The sequence below is a fragment of the Elephas maximus genome, chromosome 1 (assembly GCF_024166365.1).
Source record: "Elephas maximus indicus isolate mEleMax1 chromosome 1, mEleMax1 primary haplotype, whole genome shotgun sequence".
Lineage (NCBI taxonomy): Eukaryota > Metazoa > Chordata > Mammalia > Proboscidea > Elephantidae > Elephas > Elephas maximus.
The window spans coordinates 111,173,993-111,197,441 of record NC_064819.1 but is presented as its reverse complement, the minus strand read 5'-3'; the positions used below and the strand labels follow the sequence as shown (position 1 = coordinate 111,197,441).

The following is a 23,449-nucleotide window of genomic DNA, read 5'->3' as shown; positions in this document are numbered from 1 at the left end:
GAGTCTTTTAGTGCTGCTATCACAGAAATGCCACAAGTGGATGGTTTCAACAAATGAAAGCTTATTCTCTCTCAGTTTAGTAGGCTCGAAGTCCAAATTCAGGGCATCAGCTCCAGAGGAAGTCTTTCTCTCTCTGTTGGCTCTGGAGGAAGGTCCTTGTCATCAGTCTTCCCCTGGACTGGAAGCTTCTGAATGCAGGGACCCTGGGTCCCAAGTTTGTGCTCTTCTCCTCGCACTACTTTGTTGATGATAAGAGGTCCCCAGGTCTCTCTGCTCGCTTCTCTCTTTTATATCTCAAAAGAGATTGGCTAAGAACATGATCTAATCTTTCAGATTGAGTTCTGCCTCATTAACATAACTGCCACTAATCCTATCTCATCACATCATAGAGATAGGATTTACAACACATAGGAAAATCACATCAGATGACAAAATGGTGGACAATGACACAATACTGGGAATCATGGCCTAGCCAAGTTGACATAATTTGGGGGGATACAATTCAATCCACAACACCTACTGATTTCTTTTAATATTATCGTCCAGTTAGGCTAATCCACAAGTATCAAGAGGACTTTTAACTTGACTGCTTTATAGGACCTGAGGGAATTTTAAATCTAAAAATCTTAGCAGGAAATCTGTCATTCAGTAGAACTGCCTACATTTAATTAGCCTAGTTAATAGATCTAAGTACTGACTAATTACCATCATGTTTCTAGAATATAGTCTGTTAAAAGACACACTTCTGCTCTCATTTTATTTTCATTCAGTTTGTTTTTGAGAACCTTCCATCATATGCTGCCTCACAGTTCAGTGTTCCCTTCCTGTCCTCCTGGGTCGAATTTATTTGAGTTTAGTAATGACATTTTGGTTTCTCTTTTTCTACTTATATATCCCTGCCAGTATCAGTGAAAGTGCTTATTCACTGAATCTTATTAGAGCAAAAATTTTGTTTAAAGAGGAAGAATTTTTTAATATGACGAAAAAGGATTCAGAATAAACATAAGAGCACAAAGAGATTGCCTTGTTATTTATTCTTGGCTCATTTGGCTCTAAGTTAATTAGAAATTTGAAAAGAAATGCATAAAACTAAATGGAATGAATAAGTTTATTAAGCTGTCTTGATAACTGTGTGGGTTAAAATTAAGGGAATGAATTGTAACATCAGTTGGAAGTGGAGAGGGTATGGTAATGGACTAGAAGAAGCCTTTTTTTTTTTTTCTTTCTTTCTTTTTCTGTGAGCTCTTAAGTTGCCACTGATAATATAAGTGATATAAGAATAGCCATAGGGATGTCTAAGAGGGAGCCTAAATGAGAGGTATTACAGGCCAGCAAAGTCATAGACCACTAGACATCCACCTCATTAATCCCTGCATCATGATGTTCTTTTAAAGGCCTTTTTGTTTTAATACAGATGAAATCAAGCATACTGGACAATGTATAGAAACCTCATGTTTTTTTGTTTTTGCTGCCTAACCATGTAAGACCCGGCTTCAGAAAGCAGAATAGAGAATACAGTAACAGTAATTCTTCCCATGGCCAAAATTCAAGTATCTGGCACTTTTCCTAGTCATGACACATCTGAGAACCAGGAAGTCATTAAAGTAGACTTCTCAGTAGCCACAAGAAGTATCACAAAGTCAATATGCAAAATCTTTGCTCCCCAAAGTGTCCCTTCTCCTGCTGCCTGCGTTCTCTGACTGTGGACACCATTTATGGAAGCTCAGCATCTGGTTTCCAGGACGAGGGAGCAGTATTCTGTAGGCAGTAACAATGATAGCCACATGAGTGACAGTTACAGTTTGGACACGAGAAGATGAGAGAGAGCTAAAAATCAGGAACAAGAGTTATAAGAACACAGTAATCTGTGTCCACATAATGTAAAATCAACCAGCAGACCATATGTTATAATGGAAATAATTATAAATATCTAGCAATATTTGAACACCTGCTACATACTAAGTGCTTTACATGCATTATCTCTTACCTTCGAAGTAATAGGATGAGATGACTATCCATATTTTATAGATAAGAGGCTCAGAGATGTTATATAACTTGCCCAAGGGCAAGAAAGTAAGTAGAGAAGCCAAATTCAAACCCAGCTGGGTGTAGAATTGAGGGTGCATTAGGAAGAGGTGAGAAAGTAGGCCATTCTTTGTTGGGGAGATTCCTATGGTCAAAATTTTGATCTTAAGCACCCCACTTTCTGTTATCCTTCAAGTTTACCTACTCACATATTCCCATTCCAACAATTCTTGGAGGCTTCCATTAACTCCTTTGGCATGGACCTCCAATCCATCACTTTTCGTTACCTTATTACTCTCTCTGTTGTTGTTAGTTGCCATCAAGTCCGTTTTTGACTCATAGCAACCCCATATAACAGAGGAGAACTGCCCCATAAAGTTTTTAGGCTGTAATCTTTACAGAAGTAGATTGCCAAGTCTTTCTACACAGAGTCTCTGGGTGGGTTTAAACCATCAGCCTTTCCATTAGCAGCCAAGCAGTTAACCGTTGCACCACCAGGACTCCAGCTGTCCTTATTCAACTTAAATGGTCCAGCCCACTGTTAAAATCGTTTCCTTCAGAATGCCCTTAACAGTCTTATCATCTTTATTATACTCCCTTGCCAGAGACCTTGCCCAGGCTTAGCCTAGTTGTTTACCTGGCTGGGCCTGCCCTTGAACAGTTTCTAGAGAAAAGATACAATTGGATGATCTCACTTGATAATCAACACAGCAAACCACAATTGGACACTCAGTATTTCCTGACATTCTACTGTAGGTATTCACTTGTTCATGCTATAAAATGATTGTTTCATACTTTCCTTCAAACCCAGTTTCATATGATGATGTTGCCTCATACTTCATTGAGAATACAGAAGTGAGCAGGAACTCTCTCTACTTCCATCTTTCCACTCTACCAACCCAATTTCCTGCTAACCCATGCTTTCTGCCTTCCTTCCTTTTATAAAACTGAAGTATCTCTACTATCAAAGGCTCAACCCCTCCATTATTCTCAGGGTCCCAACCTCTCTTGCCACCTCAAACTCTTTGTACCTATAATTATCCTTCTATTCTAAATGATGGATTACTTTCTCTCTGCTCAGTCATCCCTATCCACATGTAAAGATATCTCCTATCTTTAAAACAAAATATAACAGCCCTACTTGTCTTCTATCTTTTTGTAATTATCGCTGTCCACTTTATAGAAAAACATTTCTTTTGTCCACTTTATAGGAAAGCTTCATGAAATAGTTTCCTATAATCAATGTCTTCACACCTCATATGGTTTTCTCAACTTACTGCCTATCAAGCTGCCCTCCTTACCACTTCACTAAACAACTCTTATCAAAGTAATCACTGATTACTTCATGCTGCCAAACTTAATAGTCACCTTTTTCTTTTCCTATCTTTCTTGACCTTCAAGAACATTTGACAGAGTTGACCATTACTCCTTGTCAGAACTTTTTGATTTCCATGACGCTGCCCATTCCATTTTTCTCCTTCTTCGCTGACTACTACTTCTTAGTATTCTATTCTCTTTCTTTTTTCCCTGCTGAACTTGGAGAGTCCCATGGGTGAGCTCTTGGCCACCTTCTCTTGTCTACCTATATTTTTCATTGGTCATCTCATCCAGCCCCACAGTTTTAAATACTATCTCTATGCCGATGATTCCACCCCCAATCTCTACCTCCAAGCATGATCATGCCCCAGAACTCCAGACTTAAATGTTTAATGCTCTACTAGACATTTCCATTTAAGTTGAAAGCCTTCCTTCTCCAACTTAATGTGGACAAAACAGACCTTAAAAGCCTGTTTGCCTCACAGTATCTGAGTCAATGCTGCCACTACCTACACAGTTGAACTAAAAATCTAGGGGTTATCTTTCTTTTTTATCATCCTTAATATATAATCCAAATCAAGTCCTATTAAATCTGTATCTTAAAAAATCCTGGATCTGACATCTTAATGCCATCTCCAAGTCATGATTATCTCCTGCCTGCCATAGTCTCCTAGCTGGTCTTACTGCTTTAACTATTGGTCTGTTTACAATCTGTGCTTCTCACAGCAGCCAGAGTGACCTTTACAAAACACAAATCTGATGATTATGTCAATTCTTTATTTAAAGCCCTGGTGGCACAATGGATAAGAGCTGGGCTGCTGACCAAAAGGTCGGCAGTTTAATTCTACTAGCTGCTCCTTGGGAACCCTATGGGGCAGTTCTACTCTGTCCTATAGGGTCACTTTGAGTCGGAATTGTCTTGTTGGCACATAACAACAACACTAGCTTCCCATCCTACTTACAGTAAAATCCTTACTCTTTATTTTCATCAGGCCCTGCCAACCTTTCAGACTTGATCTTCTACTGTCTTCCTTCTTGTCCATTAAGTTTCTGCCACACAGTCACATTTTTGTTGCTAGAACCAGATGTTTTTTCTTCCTGGAATGCTCTTCCTCTTGATTTTGTAGAATTGGGTGATTTCGGTTTATTCAGATCTCAACTTCAATGCCTCATCTTTCAAGATGGAACTTATTCCTACATCCTTCTTTTTTGTTTTTTCCATGGCAATGATCTGATAAAACATGAATGATTTTATTGATTTGTTTCTTGGTTGGTTGGTTCATATCTATCTCTCCCAACAAGATCCATGAGAAAAGGACCTTATCTGACCTTTTCCTGCTCTATTCCCTGTGCCTGTATCCGTTTTGTTGATGAATGAATGAATAGGTCAGTACACTGAAATGAGAATGTTTTCATAATTCTTGTTTCAGCAATAGCAATGGACAGCAAAAAGAATGGTTTGGTGCAAAAACACTAATAACAGGAAACAATACCAGTGCCTTACGTGCTAACTTGAAGAGCTCAGAATGCATAAAATAACAATAAAGCCATTCTGAATTATTGAATAAGATGGGAGTGATCAGAAAATCACATTGAAAGAACTGCTGTATTCTGATAGTTGAGATGTAAATTTTATTTCATTTCTCTATCGTGGTGGAAGGGCCAAAGAACAATGAAATCACTGAAGTAGAAAAAAATAAACGTTAACTCAGCTAATCCACAAATGAAATGATGAGCCCTTAAACCATTTAGAATTTACTACAATGTCTAAAAACTTTCCCTATAACTGTATTTGCTCCCTGTTGCAACTGAACATCAGCTGATGGATTGAGCAGAAGTAAGTACCTGGGCAGAGCTTCTTACCTACATTGTGCCTTGTCAAGTGTGTTCAGCAAGATGCCTCCTGCAGGAGGGATGGGGATCCTTATGATGGCCTACTGCTTCCTGTGCCCTTATTGTCTTTCTAGGAGCAAACCTGCCATAGTTCCTGGATTCATTCATTTATTCACATATTTACTAAACACTCAGTATGTGCCAGGCACTGTGCTTGGCACTAGTACCGCTGGTTCTGTTGGTTGCTCTATCTCCCAACCACTGCCACCTTTCAGGCCACTTCTTCCTAGAAAAATGTGTAATATTTTTCCAACATAAAAATGTGCCCAAGGCAGGAACTGTAATTTCATTCCTTGATTGGTTATGGAGGTGGCCATCCGTGACCTGTATTGATCAGTACTTTCTTGCAACAACCTTTTAATTTAATTGTGTGGAGCTCATTGACAGATCAATTGATTCCACCAACATTTCCATAGTAAGTGCCAGGCACTTAGCTAGATACACAGATGCAGAGACAAAAAGAACCGTGTCTTTGCTCCCTAAAGTTAAGGCTAGTAAGGAGAACCATGGTTCCATTTAGTTTATAATCAGATATCTTTTGAATACTGTTGGGTAAATTGACTCCTACACTAAGGAACTGGGGCAGATCCAGCAGGCTTTGGAACCACAGGCTTTGGGAGCAGGCAGGTTTGGGTTCAGATCCTAGCTCTGCCACACAGTAAGTAATTATGTGGCCTTGCAAAGTTTCCTTAACATCTCTGATCCTTGACCCTTCATGTGTTAAATGTCAGGAGAGTTAGAGAGAATGTAGGAAAAGTACAGAGAATAATTATTCAATAAATAACTAAAATAAGCAATAGATCTTGTTATTATTTATCATTTGAATATTAGAAGTTCACTAAGAGTGCTTTAAACAGACAACATAATATATGGGTGAACAAGATGGTAATAAGCCTCTCTTCCTTTAGTGTTGTTTGTTGGGTTGTTTTTGGAAATCAATTATACCTCTAATTTAGGCCTTCTGGGGTAGATAGCAGATGAGAACCTTACAATGAAATTACTGGAAATCTTTAGGTGAGTAAAGGACTGTATTGGCAATTTCATTTAACCCCCATTAATGGTACACTGAGGTTTTGGCCACCATGAGTAAATGCTCTGGATATACCCCTTCTGTTTCCCTCCGTTCCACTTTGAGCCCACCCCAACCCCTCCACCTCAGCCTTTGCAGTAAGCACCTCAGATGCCTGACTTGCCCAACACAACAACAAGAATACTCAGAATCTACTCAGGGACCTGGTTTCTTTGTGAAACCTAGTCTGATGTATTACTGTGAAAGATTTTTTTTTTTTATGACCTTTTAATCCTAATTCTATGACTAAGTGAGAATATGTAAAACTCTAATTAAACTGTAGGTTGATTCATGTCCTGCATTCTGTGGATGACTTTGCCATTTCAAAGCTTGAGTTTATTATGACAGAGGAGGCTGGTCAAAGCCATTTTCCAGTCAAATAGATAATAGGATGACATTGTGTTTCATCATGTGGATCAGAGCCTTAGTGCTGGGGATGGTCTAGTGTATAAAAATCTATCTCATGTAAAACAAAGCTACAAGCTAAAGAAACCACATCCTTTTCAAATTTGCTAGAAAGTTTAAAACTTGCTTTTAGTGGGCATCACCCCTCTTTTCTAGGACATCATATTCTACATCAGGATACAGCCTGTTGGACTGTTCCTTATTGTTGTTGTTAGGTGCCATCGAGTCGATTTTGACTCATAGCGACCCCATGTACAACAGAATGAAACACTGCCTGGTCCTGTGCCATCTTCACAATCGCTGCTATCTGTGAGCCCATTGTTGCAGCCACCGTGTCAATCCACCTACCTCATCAAGGGTCTTCTTCTTTTTTGCTGACCATCTATGTTTCCAAGCATGATGTACTCTCCAGGGACTGGTCTCACCATCCTCGAATTGTTTCTAGCCATTAAAAACTATAATGGAAATATACGCCTTGGTTAGTCCAGTGGACAGGTCCTGGTGATAGCTTTGGCGCTCATCAGTAGCCTTAATGAAATCATTTAAACTCCCTCTCTTAGTCTTATTGTTTGTTAAATGATCATGACAGTGATGTAGCAGTCAGAATGAGAGTTGTTATAGCTACTAAACCCATTGCTGTTGAGTCAGTTCCGACTCGTTGTGACCCTGTAAGACAGAGTCGACCTGCCTCATAGGGTTTCCAAGGCGGTAGTCTTTACAGAAGCAGACTGTCACATCTTTCTCCCACAGAACATCCGGTGGATTGAACCTCCAACCTCTTGGTTAGCAGCTGAGTGCTTAAGCACTGCACCACCAGGGCTACTAGGAGCACCTATTCATCTGACACCTACTGTGGGTCCGGTATCTCCCAGTGCACTTCTGTGTAGGCTATTCTGTGTGAACCTCCTAGGAACCGTAGGCTGTTCTCACTGTCTGATATTTAAATAAGTGAGACATCAAAAGGTTAAGGTAGTTGGTCAAGGCCGTGTGGCTAAGAAATGAATTTGTTTACGGCCTCACTCTAAAGCCTGTGGGTTTTTTTTTTTTTTTTTTTTGCTGCATTTGGCTCCTTCATGCACCAGCTGCCTTTCAGTGTGTTGTGAGAATAGGCAAAATCATGGTTTGAAAAACAACAGTTGATATATAGTCTGAGGTCGTATCACCCTTGTTAACTAAACTGGTTGCTGCCAAGTTGACTCCAGCTCACAGTGACCCCATGAGTGTCAGAGCAGAACTGTGCTCCACAGGGTTTTCATTTTCAGAAGTAGACCAGCAGGCCTTTCTGCTGAGGTGCCTCTGGGTGGACTTGAACCTCCAACTTTCCACTAGCAGCCGAATACATTAACTGTCTGCATCACCCAGGGACTCCATCACTCTTGCTGACATTGACTATTTATGAAATAATATTAATTAACGTACTTTTGAATTGTTCAGAGAAGATTTGCTGTTTAAGATAGAATTTTTCACAAAATAAGAAAATCATATTCTCTAAAGGCTGTTCTAATGGGTCCGTTCCTTATCTGGAACTTCATCCAGGTTAGGGTTTCAGTAAACTTTTGAATATTGTAGTCATAGAAGAGATTCAGGTTGTAAGATCTGGTCAGTCTCTACCAAGTGGCTAAAAAAAAAAACCCCAGAAGACCAAACCCATTGCCATCAAGTTGATTCCAACTCACAGTGACCCCATAAGACAGAGAAGAACTTCCCCCCATAAGGTTTCCAAGGCTGTAATCTTTACAGAAGCAGATTGCCACGTTTTGTCCAGCAATGCGGCTGGTGGGTTCTAGCCGCCAGCCTCTCGGTTAACGGCCAAGCGCTTAACCATGAAGTGGTTAAAAAAAACAAAAAACTAATTATTTCTCTGGCGTGCCTTTATGCCTTGTGGCCAGAAGGTGGAGACATACCATGTCAAATACCCCACATACTGTTTTCTATTCTTGATCTTTCTCTCCAAATCCTATCCAGCACTTTCAGCATATCCTAATCTACTCAAATATGCCATTAACAAGAGGGTCTGTTACTGACGTTTATCACATCAACTCATAGCTCAAAACTTTTGGTGAAAACGTATTTTATGAACTTTTACGTAGAGAAAAATGTTAAAAAGAATGTGTAATAGAGGAAATAGAATATTGGCATAGTTCCTGGCAAATGACAGACCCTCTCTCTACACATAGTGAAAGAATGAATGAATGACTGGTGCCTTTAGGAACCTATCATAGAAGAAGTGATATTGGAAAAAACAATCTAACGTTTCATGAATACAAGCTGCAGTCCACCTTTTTTGCCCTCTTATTTCTTGACACTGTGGAATGACAGTATAGAGTCTAGCTGTCTATGTAACACCAGAGAAGTCAACTGGATACACAGTTGAACTGCTGCCATAGCCAATGAAGTAGTATTCGAAGCCCATGAATGAGTTAGTAGAACTTTGAAAGGTGATTAGTAATGTAAAAACAAACTCAGGGTTAGTGATATTTCTGATTTCATTATATAATCCTTCTATATGTACTAAATGTAATTTCTAGGTATTTCATTCATATTTTCTCGCACAATTGCATACAGAAGAACGTTAACCCATGGGACCCTGGGGTGGGATGACTGTTCCTTCTCTTTACAAATAATTACTAATATTTATGTTCTCTGTTCCTAATGTCTCCCAAGGGGAAGATAACTGTCTCCTTCAAATAAAATAGCATATTGTTGTTGTCAGCTCCCAACTCATGGTAACCCTGTGCACACTGGAACTAAGAGCAGCCTGGTCCTGTGCCACCCCCATAACTGGTTGTGGATAGAACTGTTGTGATCCATAGGGTTTTCACTGGCTGACTTTTGGAAATAGTTCATAAGGCATGTCTTCCTAGTCTGCCTTAGTCTGGAAGCTCCACTGAAACCAATTTAGCATCATAGTAACATGCAAGCCTCCACTGACAGGTGGGCTGTGGCTGCATGTTACTGTACATGAGATGCTTTGGCTGAGAATTGAACCAGGGTATTTAGCATGGAAGGTAAGAATTCTACCGCTGAACTACCAGTAACCTCATAAATCAGCATATAGGAAAGCTATAGCATTAACGTAATTAAAAAAAGGATATCCTAGATAATAGAATATGGTCGTGGCTTGGGTTTTAGAAGTTTCGATATGTCCTTATGAAATGTATGAACCTTGGATGTCTCCCAGGGCCCAGAATTTTATCTGATGGCTGGCCCTTTCTTAGTTCTTCCTTGACTCCCTGATATGCAAAAGCAATGTGCTGAGGTAAACATAATGCCAGGCATTCTTACGGGGATGAAATTTTTCTTGGCCAAACTATCTCCTGTTGGAAAAAACAAACCAAAACAAAAACAGGTTGAATGATATGTTTCCTTGCCAAATCCGTAAGCAATTCTTTTTGTATTCCTTATTATCTATTTATTCAAGCTCAGTGAAGAACTCAGGCAGAGAACCAAGGCAGAGGCTGAGGAGGCGGGCTGAATCCCACGTAGACTGGTGGCATCGCTCTGTTTAGGTGATAGGAACAGTAGTCTGACCTAAGTCACTGTACTAGGAGTCCTAGTGGTAGTCCACCTGTTGCTGTTGATTCCCACTCATAGCGACCCTACAGGACAGAGTAGGACTGCCTGCCCATAGAGTTTCCAAGGCCGTAAATCTTTACAGAAGCAGACTGCCATATCTTTCTCCCACGGAACGGCTGGTGGTTTTAAACCGCTGACCTTTTGGTTAGCAGCCGAGCTCTTAACCACTGTGCTACCAGGGCTCCTCCTAGTGGTAGTATCCAGCATCAACCTGTCACCATTACTGGAAAACAGGAACAATGCCGAAAATATTCAAATTATGTATGCTTTACCTCTAGCAGAAATTTATCGAATCTTCTGTAGGTGAAGGACAGTACATCCAGCTCTTTCTTTTGCCATAAATGGGGGGGTGGGGGAAAAGTTGCCATCCAGTAGACTCTGACTTCTGGTGACCCCATGGGCATCAGAGTAGAACTGAGCTCCATGGGGTTTTTAATGACTGATTTTTTTGGAAGACGATCCAGGCCTTTCTTCCGAGGTGTCTCCGGGTGGGCTCGAACCTCCAACCTGTTTGCACCACCCAGCGACTCGGAGACAGGCTAAAGTGCTCAGTTCATTAGTCACCATCTTCCAGTGCAGAACAGAGAGATCCTGCACTGCAGTCTGAGCAGCTCGCCAGCTGGTAGGGTCAGCAGCAGGTTGCCATAAAGAGCCTGCAGATAGCACAGCTGCTTAGCGCCATATCGGATGGCTCTAAACTTGTAAACAGGTACCTGAGCAAATGGGAACATTGTCAAAGAACGTGAAAAGGCTCTCTCTTCCAGGATTCTGACAGAGGATGCCTAGAAAACAAAATATTCGTGATTGCGGAAGGATGCTGACCAGAAAATCCTCAGAAGTTGTTTCATAAACAGCTTCCCTTGTGAGCAAACGATTGTGGATTTTTAACTTGTCAGTCTCACCTACTGATGACTTTGAAAATCAAAGCTGTTCCTTTATAGATGGGCATTTTCACAACTGGCTTGTACTGTTCCATTTTCCCCTTCAATTCCTTGTTCTGTTTATGCTTTTTTGGGACACAGTAAGGTTTTTAATTTTTATGTAGTTCTATCAATCTTTTTCCTTTTTTTCCTCCATCTTTTGAGCCACGCTTTTAAAATTCTGCCCCTCTGTATAGTTATGTATTATTATTAGTTGCCACGGAGTTCGCTTTGACTCTTGGGGATCCCATGTACAATAGAAGAAAGCGTTGCCCACTGCTGGGCCATCGTCATGATTACTGATCTGCTAGAATCCATTGTTGCAGCCACTGTGTATTTTGAGTTCCTTCCAGCCTAGAGAGCTCATCTTCCAGCGCTATACTGAACAATACTCTGTTGTGATCCATAGGGTTTTCATTGGCTATTTTTCTAAAGTAGATTGCCAGGCCTTTCTTCCTAATCTGGCTTAGTCTGGAAGCTCTGATGAGACCTGTTCCTCATGGGTGACCCTGCTGGTATTTGAAATACCAGTGGCATAACTTCTAGCATCTTAGCAACATGCAAGCCACCACAATAAACTGACATACTTACTTCATATTGTTAAATTATTCATTCCCTTGAAATTCACAGGTATCACCTGAACCCAAACCAAACCAAACCTGTTGCTGTTGAGTCGATCCCAACTCATAGTGACCATATAGGACAAGGTAGAACTGCTCCATAGAGTTTCCAAGGAGCGCCTCATGGATTTGAACTGCCGACCTTTTGGTTAGCAGCCATGCCCCTTAACCACTATGCCACCAGGGTTTCCATCACCTGAACAGGCACCTTGAAAATCTTCAGCATCTCTGTAGGCCAGTGGTTTCTAAAGCTCAGTTGCATCATATGCACCTGGAAGGGAGGGCTTCTTACAACCAGGGCTTCAAACCTGGTTCAGTCTGATTCAAACCCATGCTTAGAATTTGCATTTCCAACTTGGTATACTAAATTGGAATCTATATTTTAACAAGATCCCCAGGTGATTCTTAAAAAAAAAAAAAATATCCCCAGGTGATTCTTAGGTATAATAAAATTTGAGAACCACTGCTCTACTAGTGGTTCTAAGAGTTGGTCCCTAACCAGCAGAGTTAGCATCACCTGGGAATTTGTTAGAAATGCAAATTCTGAGCAGGGGTTTGAACTAGAATGAACCAGTTTGAAGCCCTGCTTACAAAACAGATTCCTGGATCCCCCTACCAGAGTCCTTGATCCTGTAGGTCTGCAGAGGGGCCTGAGAACTTGCATTTCTGTCAAGCTCCCAGGTCATGCTGTTGCTGTTGGTACCAGTCCATGGACCACACTTGGAGAACCACAACTTTGAGCCGAGGTTTCAGTTTCCAAACTTGGAGCAACATAGAATCACGTAAAGAACTTGTGAAAAAATACCAATTTCCTGACTCTGTCACAATACAGGAGACCAATATATACAAAATAAAAATTATATATATCAACCTCGAAATGCAGTCCCTTCCTCTACCCTTCCCTGTATTTTTAAAAATCCTAATTTTTCAAGTTCTAGTGCTCCCTCCATGATGTGGTCATCCATAGTGTGAGGAGCACCTTCGTCTTTCTGACAATCAAAGCACTTTATTCTTCCTGCTCTTAGTACTGTTCGAATGTGTGTGTGTGTGTGTGTGTGAAAATATACACAACAAAGCATACACCACTTTGACAATTTCTACATGTCCAATTCAGTGACATTGGCTACATTCTTCAAGTTGTGCCACCGTTCTTGACAACCTTTTCCTAACTATTTCACCATCGTTAACTCAAACTCACTGCCCCCCTAAGCTTCTCATCTGTCCTTTCGAGTTGCTGTCATCAGTTTAATCTGAATGTTAACTATTTAAAGATGGGGGCTTTGGCTAGGCTTTCGTGGAATTCCCCTCAGGGTCTTATATAAAGCAGCTGTTCAAAATGTTTAAATCATCGCTTTTTTTTCTCACGAGAAATGAAGGTTTTGTTTCTGCTAAGATCTTTGTATTTGAGTACTTACTACCTTGGTAAGAAAAATGAAGTTCAAAGGAATAGCAGTATATACAAAGTGTTGACTGACTGTATTAACTGTGGGCCCAGTGTCATCTAAGTTTGGTTACACTGAAGATGCTAAAAGGGAGCTCTCCTCCCTGAGTTGTATTTCTGCCTCCTGGATCATTATCTCCTTCGGTGCCTGTTCCTCCCTCTTCCCCATCCCCGGTACAGCCTATGGCTACCTGATCAAAGAGTTCAAGGATATGAGTTGACTAGTAAAATGGACACTGAGAGCCTTCTAGGTACTGGGGTACAATACGAATCTCAAATTGCCCAGAGTTGGTGTTTTGGAATTAGCTTTAGAGGTCTCTGTCACCCCTATTGGATACCTGGTGGCACAGTGGGTAAGAGCTCAGGCTGCTAACCAAAAGGCTAGCAGTTGGAATCCACCAGCCTCTCCTTTGAAACGCCATGGGGCAGTTCTACTGTGTCCTATAGGGTCGCTATGAATCGGAATCAACTCAATGGCAACCGGTTTTGTTTTGTTTTTTGGTCACCCTTATTAAGGAGTCCTGGTGGCACAGTGGCTAAAGCACTCAGCTACGGTCTTAGTCATCTAGAGCTGCTATGGCAAAAATACCACAAGTAGGTGGCTTTAACCATGAGAAGTTTATTCTCTCACAGTTTAGGAGGCTAGAAGTCCAAATTCAGAGTGCCAGCGCCAGGGGAAGGCTTTCTTTCTCTGTCAGTTCTGGGGCAAGGTCCTTGTCTTCAATCTCCCCCTGGTTTAGAAGCTTCTCAGTGCAAGGACCATGGGTCCAAAGGACATGCTCCCATCCTGGTTCTTCATTCTTGATGGCATGAGGTCCCTCTGTCTCTCTGGTTGCTTCTTTCTTTTATATCTCAAAAGAGATTGACTTAAGATACAACCTACTCTTGTAGATTGAGTCATGCGTCATTACATAACTGCCTCTGATCCTGCCTCATTGACCTCATAGATGTTGGACTTACAACCCAAAGGAAAATCATACCAGATTACAAAATGGTGGATGATCACAATACTGGAAATCATGGCCTAGCCAAATTGATACACATTTTTGGGAGGACACAATTCAATCCATAACAGCCGCTAACAGAATGGTCAGGAGTTCAAACTCAGAAGCTGCTTTGTGGGCGAAAGATGTGGCAATCTGCTTCTGTAAAGATTTACAGCCTTGGAAACCCCCTGGGGCAATTCCACTCTGTCCTATAGGGTTGCTCTGAGTTGGAATCAACTTGACTGTAATGGGTTTTGCTTTTGGTCATCCTTATCAGGAGTCCCTAGGTGGTACAAACAATTAACTCGATTGGCTACTAACTGAAAGGTTGGAGGTTCATTTCCACCCTGTGGTGCCTTAGAAGAAATTCCTGACGATCTGTTTCTAAAAAGTCAGCCATTGAAAACCGTATGGAGCACAGTTCTACTCTGACACACATGGGGTCACCATGAGTTGGAGTCAACCCAACAGCAACGGGATTGGTTATCCTTATTAGACAGCAAAGGCCTGGAAGGACCCAGCCACATTTAATTTGTTACTGGACACTCCCCCCACCCCCTGTATATAATTGGTTGCCTGGTTTCCAACTGTAATAACAGTAATTCTTATTTTAGGGAAACCATCTGCTATTCATGTGAGTTTTTGTAACATGAGGCTTAGGAATAAGGCATAAAATGTTAGGGATTCAGTTTATACTGAAAGCTTCCTGATAATTTGTAACCAATCCATTCAAGTAAGTAAATGGAAAAGTTGTCTTTCAAAGTGTTCACAACCAATTTATGTTAAAGCACAGGGTTTACTAAAAAAAAAAGCAGGGCCATTTCTCTCTGTGAGTCATTTGTAAGCATTAAAAAGACAGAGCTGATAGAAACATTTGCTTTAAATTGCCCTAAAACTCAAACAGCTGTCCTTGTTCTCCCATCAAAATCAATGCTGTGGAAGCTGAGTAGATCAGTGAGAACTGAACTAAGGGCTTATTGCTTTGATAAACACATTGGAAGCCTAAGAAAGAAAGAAAAGCAGATGAAGAAATATCTGCCTGAATTTAATGAAATCTGGAGGAATAGTTTTATTGGGGATAATTAGATAACATATCTCTCTTTTCTATTGAGCATGCATGGAGACCCTTCTTTCACCCAACTTCCCCAAGCCTGTTATAAGATAGTAATGTGATGCTTTGCAGATTATAGTTTATTAATATACTAGTTTTATTGCAAAAGTGTTTGCATTCCATTATTGTTTAATCTGTGTAATACAGACATGAGAATATAATTTATTTTCTTCAGAAGAAAGAATTGGTCAAAGTTTGGGAAAGTGCCTTTATCCTGGTAAGCTCATATGGGTTATTTGCTTATTCTAGAGATTTTCATGGAGAAGCTCTTAGAGGAATGTGTTAAATTATTTCTCCCCCTTGCCACCGAGTCAGTTCTGACTAATGGTGACTCCTTATGTTACAGAGTAGAATGCTCCATAGGGTTTTCTTGGCTGCAGTCTTTACTGAAGCAGATTGCCAGGACTTTCTTCCACAGCAGTGTTGGGGTAGGATCTAACCGTCAACCTTTAGGTTAGTAGCCAAGAACAAACTGTGCCACCCGGGGCCGTTAAACAGTCTGCTTGGTGTCATATAATTCAGAATTCCTGGACTCTGACCTATCAGGATAGCCTTTGTCTAGTTTAGCAATATTTATCATCCAACAGCTTGTTCATATTATATTTATGAGGAATTACTAGATACAAATGAATATATTTGGTGCATACCAAAGAAATAACTTTCTAAATTAGGTTGTTGTTGTTAGGTGCCATTGAGTCTGTTCCAACTCATAATGAACCTATGTACAACAGAACGAAACACTGCCCAGTCCTGTGCCATCCTCACAATCATTGCTATGTTTGAGTCCATTGTTGCACCCACTGTGTCAGTCCATCTCACTGAGGGTCTTCCTCTTTTTCACTGACCCTCTACCAAGCATGGTCTCCTTCTCCAAGGACTGGTCCCTCCTGATAACATGTCCAAGGTACATGAGACAGAGTCTCACCATCCTCCCCGATACTTCTTCCAAGACAGGCTAGGGGTATAGATATTTTATAAACACACAAAACAAAAAAATTTTTTTTTTTTTTTTGTAAATGTCCAGAATAGTTTTTATTCCAAGCCACATTTAAGAATTTAATATATAACTAGGAAGGTACTCTAGGCCTAGCTTGAGGGTAAAAATTAATAAGAGCATGACTCCAAGAACAACTTTAATAAGAAGATCCCTGAGAATATAAACAAAAATGTATTTAAGTACTTAAGGTTGCCTATGGCAAATTGCTTTTGTGTAGTTCCTTAGATGTAAATATTTGGTGGTAATGAAATTATAAGATTATAAATTATATATCAAGTCAGAATGGTCTGTGATGAAAAGAACCATCATTTCTCTCTTCCAAATCACCTCCTTTAAGCTTACAGCCCCCTGCTACCCTCAGTGCCAATGAGAATTGGCCAGTCCTTGGATCAGAGGCCCAGAACACCTGTTCATGCCACAGTACATAATTATTCTGGGATTTTTTTGCTAATCTATTTTTGGTAAAACTTTTAGTACTGTTAATAACTCACTGTTGTGTGGAAATTTATTTTAAACTGTTGGAGCCCATAACAGTTGATAGGAATGAAAATTATTTTCCATATCCCATTCTTTGTTGGTGTATTCCACTAGCCTCTGAATGTAGCAAGCCAGCCTTGGAAAACCTCAACATCCAGGGTTGTCAAGAACAGCCCAACAGCTCTGGCTTGCAGAATTATTTTTTTATCAATGCTGCCAACCAAGTATGCATGTGTGCATGCACACAGGCACACATATGTACACACGCATATGTGCACACATGCCCATGTGCACACATGTACACACATGTACATACATGTACACACACATATACTTATCTAGACACACAGCATACATATACGTGCACACATGCACACATATACTTATCTAGACACACAGCATACAGATACATGCACACATGCACACACATACATATACTTATCTAGACACGCAGCATAAATAAAATATAAATATTAAAATATTTTTTATTCCATTTATACACCTAGCAAAGTACTTAGCACATAACAAGTGCTCAGTGAATCCTTGCTGGTTAATAAGTAAATCCAGTTCTTTTTAGGTTTTGTTTCTTAAACTTCTGCAACTTCAGCTCTTCAGATTCATCTGTTCTTAATATTTTTTGTGGCAACATTACCTATTTTCCCAAATAACAAGCACTGCCTTTAAATTTTTTTTTTATGTATGTATTTATTTATAGGTACCTTTATAAGCATTCTTGGACACTCTGAGTGAATGGTTTTCCTGCTGTCCCGACTCTACCTGGGCTTTGTACCTGGCACTGCCTTTGGCTGAGCTCACAAGTTGTGTGGTATAGTCTTTGCTTTGTCTTCCACAAGCCTCTATTCCAGGGTCTTGACAGGGTGAGTTTGGGGATAGCAGTTAGTCTGTACCTCATTATGAAGGTTGTCTTAGCTATTTAATGCTGCTGTAACAGAAATACAACAAGTGGATGGCTATAACAAAGCCAAATTTATTTTCGCACAGTCTAGAAGTCTAGAAGTCCAAATTCAGGGTGCCACCTGCAGGCAAAGGCTTTTTCTCTCTGTCGGCTCTGGGGGAAGGTCCTTGTCATCAATCTTCCTCTGGTCTAGGAGCTTCTCAGCACAGGGACGCTGAGTCCAAAGGACATGCTCCCCTACTGATTCTTCATTCTGGGTGGTAGGAGGTCCCGCTTCTCTCTGCTAATTTCTCTTTTATATCTCAAAAGAGATTGACTCAATGTACAACCTAATCCTGTAGATTGAGTCCTGCCTCATTAACATAACTGCCCCTAATCCTGCCTTATTAATGTCATAGAAGTTAGAATTTACAACACATAGGGTAATCACATCAGATCACAAAATAGTGGACAACCACACAATACTGGGATTCAAAGCCTAGCCAAATTGACACAAATTTTGGGGAGACACAATTCAATCCATAACAAGGCAGATTCTCAAACATTTCACTTCTCTGAGGTTCTCATGGGAATGGAAGGAAGGAACCTGATTTTATGGTTATTTTCATTGTCCAGTGAGTTACTATATGTACTGTTCAAAATTAAAGTAGTTTGCCACATAACTAAAGATGTGCTGACAGCTGAGAAGGATTTAGAAAGCTTCAGGGAAATGTTAGGGTAGAAACTTAAATTACACCAGGGCTACTTTCATGATATAGTCTACAAGTTACTTTGAAACAGATCCGAGCATACTAAAATTGGGGGAATTTAGGAGCCAGCCTCCTTTGGTTATATAAATAAAAGTCAGGCAGGCACACTTTCTCCTGGGGAACAAGTATGATGGAACCTTTCGCTGTGTTTCTCTCTTTGTATTTCTCAATACCTTTGGTGGTTAGATCTCTAGTGGGAAGGATGGATTTATTTGCTCAAAGAATACAAGGATATTCTTTGGACAAAGGCACCCAAATCTCAACCCTCTCCCCAACATTCTAACTGTAAAGTGACCCTTGGAGGCCCCAACAAAGGCCTAGTGGTGGGGAAGGGCAACAGTCCCCAAAACGAAGCAGAAAGAGACAAGACTGTGGGGTGGCCCCTGCTCAAGTTGGAAGGACAGAGGATAAAGGGTGATTCTTGGTCTAAGAGGTAGACATCTTGGAAGCTGTCTGTGGACTTGTGCCCCAGGGAAGGTAAGGAGCAGGAACTTTATCAGAGAGTTCAACCCACTGTGAGCATAGGGCTTCTTGACTGAGCCTAATGGAGCATGACTGTACTTTGTATCTTCTTGACTATACTAGTCTGGTGGTTCTCAGACTTTAGTGTATATAAAAATCTCTAGGAAACTTGCTAAAAAGGAAGAGCCCTGGGCCCCTTCCCCAGAAATTGTAGTACAGAGCCTATAAAGGGGCTCCAAAATTGGCATATTTAACAGCTGTCACAGGTGTTTTTCATTTGGTTGGTCTATGGATGCTGTACTTTAAGAACCCAGACCTTTCCATAGGGAGCAGGTGCACAGCTGCTAACAATTCATAGCCCAGATGTTTGCAAGAAAAGCCATTCTTTTCTTATAAACATTTGGGCTGTGAATGGCCAGTACCACCTTGTAACCCCATGTTGTAGGACAGGGGCCACTGAAGCCCCAGGGCCAGGTCTCCCCCACCTACAAAGAGGTATGGAAATGCCCCAGGGTTTCTGGGCCAGTGGAGGAGATGCTGATGCAGGGGAGGAGAAGAGAGGAAGAAACCACGAAAAGCAACAACAGTTGGAGAACTTGTGGGAGAGATTGACTCTCAGGAAGGGCTGGTCTGCCCTCACCTTCAAGAACAATCAACAATCTCTCCCTAGTTTTAGATCTCTGGTCCAAGATAAATGGGAGTTTGAGGACTTGGACTGAGGACAAAAGGAGGCTGGGGAATGAGCTGTCCAGGAAAACTTCAACCCACTGGGCTTGAGTAAGTGCTAAAGAGGGCAGATGATCGTGTTAAGAAGAGACATGAGTAAAGCTGGGCAGCAGAGGTGATAATCTAAGGGGTAAGGCAGAAGGAGAAACTCCAGTGTTACAGTACAGGATACAGGAAACCAATGGTGGGAACCAGAGGTGGGATCCAGGATTTGAAGAAATTTCCAGATGTGGGACCTTTGTTACTTGTTTTCATTGGTCTTAGGATAGGACATAGTGGTGGAGAAGCAGGAATGCTGAGCTGCCTCAGGTGTTCCATGTACAGAAGAATTCACTTTGCGTTTAGCCTTGTGCAGTGGGTAGAATGGTGGGTCTCCCAAAGGTATGTCCACCCAGAACCTGAGAATATGACCGTATTTGCAAAGAGTGTTTGTAGATGTAACTAAGGTAAAGATCTTGAGATGAAATCATCGTGGATTAGGGTGGACCCTAGATCCAGTGACAAGTGTCTTTAGAAAAGAAGGGTAGGAGAAACACAGAGGAGAAAGTGATGTAAAGATGGAGGCAGATTGGAGTGATGGGTCTACACTTCAAGGATTACTGGCAGCCACCAGAAGCTAGGAGAGAGGCATGGAATAGATTCTCCCCTAGAACCTCTAGAAGGAGCCAAACCTGCTGACACCTTGATTTCGGATATCAGCGTCCAGAACCGTGAGAGGACAAATTTCTTTCTTTGTTTTCAAGCCACAAAGTTTGTGTCCTACCCCTAAAAAATTTAATATTCCTTGCCTGCAGTTCTCCATGTTACAGATTCAGACTGACACTTTCCTTTTGAAAATGCAGATACCTCAATTTATCAAGTCGTAAAATGAAATTAAATAAGACATGCTGTGTTAAAGTTCTTTGTAAAATTTGAGGGATTGTACAAATCCATAATAACATTTATTTTGCATCAGGGAACACTTAGAAGATTTGTTTAGATTTGGGGACAAGGTGCGGGTAGATGGACTGAAGCATAAACCAGGGAGCAGGTAACCCAAAACTTCTGTAAGAAAATGGTTCCTGTTCTACGGAAAGAAGGCAAACCTTGTGTTTTAAAATGTTCCCTTATCCCCAGGACACATCGTTCTTCCTAGGCCGGGGACGTTTATATTAAAAGGCCTTTGGCTAACTGATCTGGGAGCCTAACACATTTTTTAATATAATTTCTGTAAGGAAAAAAACAAAATGTGTTTGGGCTTCCAAAAAATCAATTTAGCAGCAAACTTTTGGAACATGATCTACTCATCTGTTAGTGACATCTTGTGAAGAGCATCACTGCACGAAATTAAATCACATCTTAGTGCCCTGAAAGAGTTCGTGTAGCTTCTGATGGTGCTTTATTCATGCTTGGGAGACATTTTTGGTTCTAGAACAGTGCCTCTTGAACTTGAAGAATTTACAAACACTTTGAAAGGAAAAAGATTCTTGTGGACTCCAGATGATCTAAATTATTATTTTTTTTAACAATGTGCTACCCACATAAGTTCAACACAAAGCTAAATAGGTATAAACTCCTTATACTTAATGCCTTTGTGTATCTACAAGACACCAAAATAAAAATATAATAAAAGCTAAAAGCAACCACTGTAAAATAAAAATTAATTTAGTGCGGCTGATGATACTCTTTGCTAAAATTAAAACACTGATCACGTTGTGGATTTGGTACTCATGGCCGAGGGCATTTTGAGTTTGGCATTGCCAGGTCTTCTCCATGGCTTTTTCTATTGGAAATTCTGCAAAACTTTTATTTGTACAGTGGGCTGTGGCTTTAGCAGCCAGGAATTCATCCTTTATCTATTACATTTGCCTCTGTTTCCTTTCTCATTAGTCTGAAAGAATCAGAGCAGTAGTCCTTGTCAGCTTTGCAGTCATAAAAATAAACGCAAATGTGGGCTTTGGAATTCCGTTCTACTGGGCAACATGTGGGGTCGTCATGAGTCAGAATTGACTGCACAGCAGCTGTTTTACTTTTTTTAGTTTTATCATCTTAATAGAAACACTACATTAAAAATAACTATTACAGTAGTCATGGACCACTATGACTATATCTTTGTACCTCCAGGGGGTCCACTCACCATAGTTTAGAAAACTTTGGTCTAAAAGGAATTGGCTCATAATATAGACTTTTTTACATTTTATGTTTATTACAAATATAATAAATATTCACTATAGACATTTTAGAAAATTTTGATAATTCAAAAGAAGAAAATAAACATTTGTAATGCCATCACATAGAGAAAGTCACCTTAACCTTTTCAATATCCATTTATTTCCCTATGCAAGTATATATATATTTTTTCTTTAAATAGGATTTTATTGTATATTCTATTAAAATTTTTTTCACTTTGCAAAATATTGAGAGTAGCTTTCCGGATTACTAAGTATTCTTCAACAGTAACATTTGATTGACTTCATTTTTGTCAATTCTGGATTTTCATCAAAATGTACTTAACTAGTAACCTATTCTGATATATGTAGATTGTTTTCAACTTTCTGCCATCATAAACTATGCTGCGATAAAATGCTTTTATTAAATTTTGGTGCATGTAAAGAATTAGTCTTCTCATATGATATGTTTCTGGTATTAGAATTTCTGTGTCAAAAAGAATGCAGAATTTTAAATATTTTTGCACATGCTAATTTTCTGAATCAAACATATTAAAGATACAGTGGTGATAACTTCATAGCTAGGCGAGAATGAAGGGCTTAGACGATCATCAAAAGCTATTTGGTCATTACTTGCAACTTGGACAGGGAGAGCTGATTTAAAATGAAAAATTTTAATATTATAGGACATTGATTTTTTTCACATGTAAAGTGTCTATTATTAGTTTTAATGAATTAACAAGTAAGCATTTTCTTAATAACTATTTGGGAAAAAATTGTTGAGTAGCAAGATGCAAAAATGGTACAGAGGTGCCATGTACCCTTCACCTATCTTCCTCCAAAGGCACTATCTTACTTTACTGTAATACATTATCAAAACCAGGAAATTGATGTTGGAATACGATTATTAGCTAGAGACCTTTGGCCAGTTTTTACATGCAGTCATTGTATGTGTGTGTGTGCGTGTGTATGTGTATGTGTGTGTAGCTCTGTTAAATGTTGTCACATGTGGAGGTTTGTGTTACCACCACCACAATCAAGATAGATATCTGTCCCATCACTGCAAAGGAATTCCCTTGTGTTGCCCATTTATAGTTCCCCTCTTCCCTCTAACCCCTAGCAACCACTGACCTGTTCTCCATTTCTAGAATTTTGTGAATTTTAGAATGTTACATAGATGAAATTAGACCAGGGTATTTATTTTTAAACACAGTAACTCCTACAGGTATCGAAAATATATGTTTTCTATATTTTTAAAATAGATTACTGTATACAGTTGGCTATCAAGGTTGCTGTGATGGAGATCAGAAGGGAGAGATATCTTTTTGAAACCATCCAAACACACTGACAAAATACCTGGAAAATAAGAATATCTTCTGTTCACTACTCTCTCTAGCATCACGATTGCTTCTAGAGAAGCAAAACCAGTAAAATGTGTAAATATATATAGATTTATATCAAGGAAATGGCTCACATGGTTGTAGAGGCTACAGCGTGCCAAGTCTGTGGGTCAGGCTGGAGGCTTCTCCTGATTCATGTAGCTGCAAAACAAACTGGCAAACGCAAAACCAGCCGGTCAGAGAGTAGGTCTATTGCTCACAGGCTGTGAAGA

General features: G+C 40.2%; 1 protein-coding gene across 2 annotated transcripts in view; it reads left to right on the top strand.

Annotated features, from left to right (window-relative positions):
* RCAN2 (regulator of calcineurin 2) overlaps positions 1-23,449 on the top strand; it is a 355,550-nt gene that overhangs the window by 106,104 nt on the left and 225,997 nt on the right. The gene's annotated exons all lie outside the window — the stretch shown is intronic.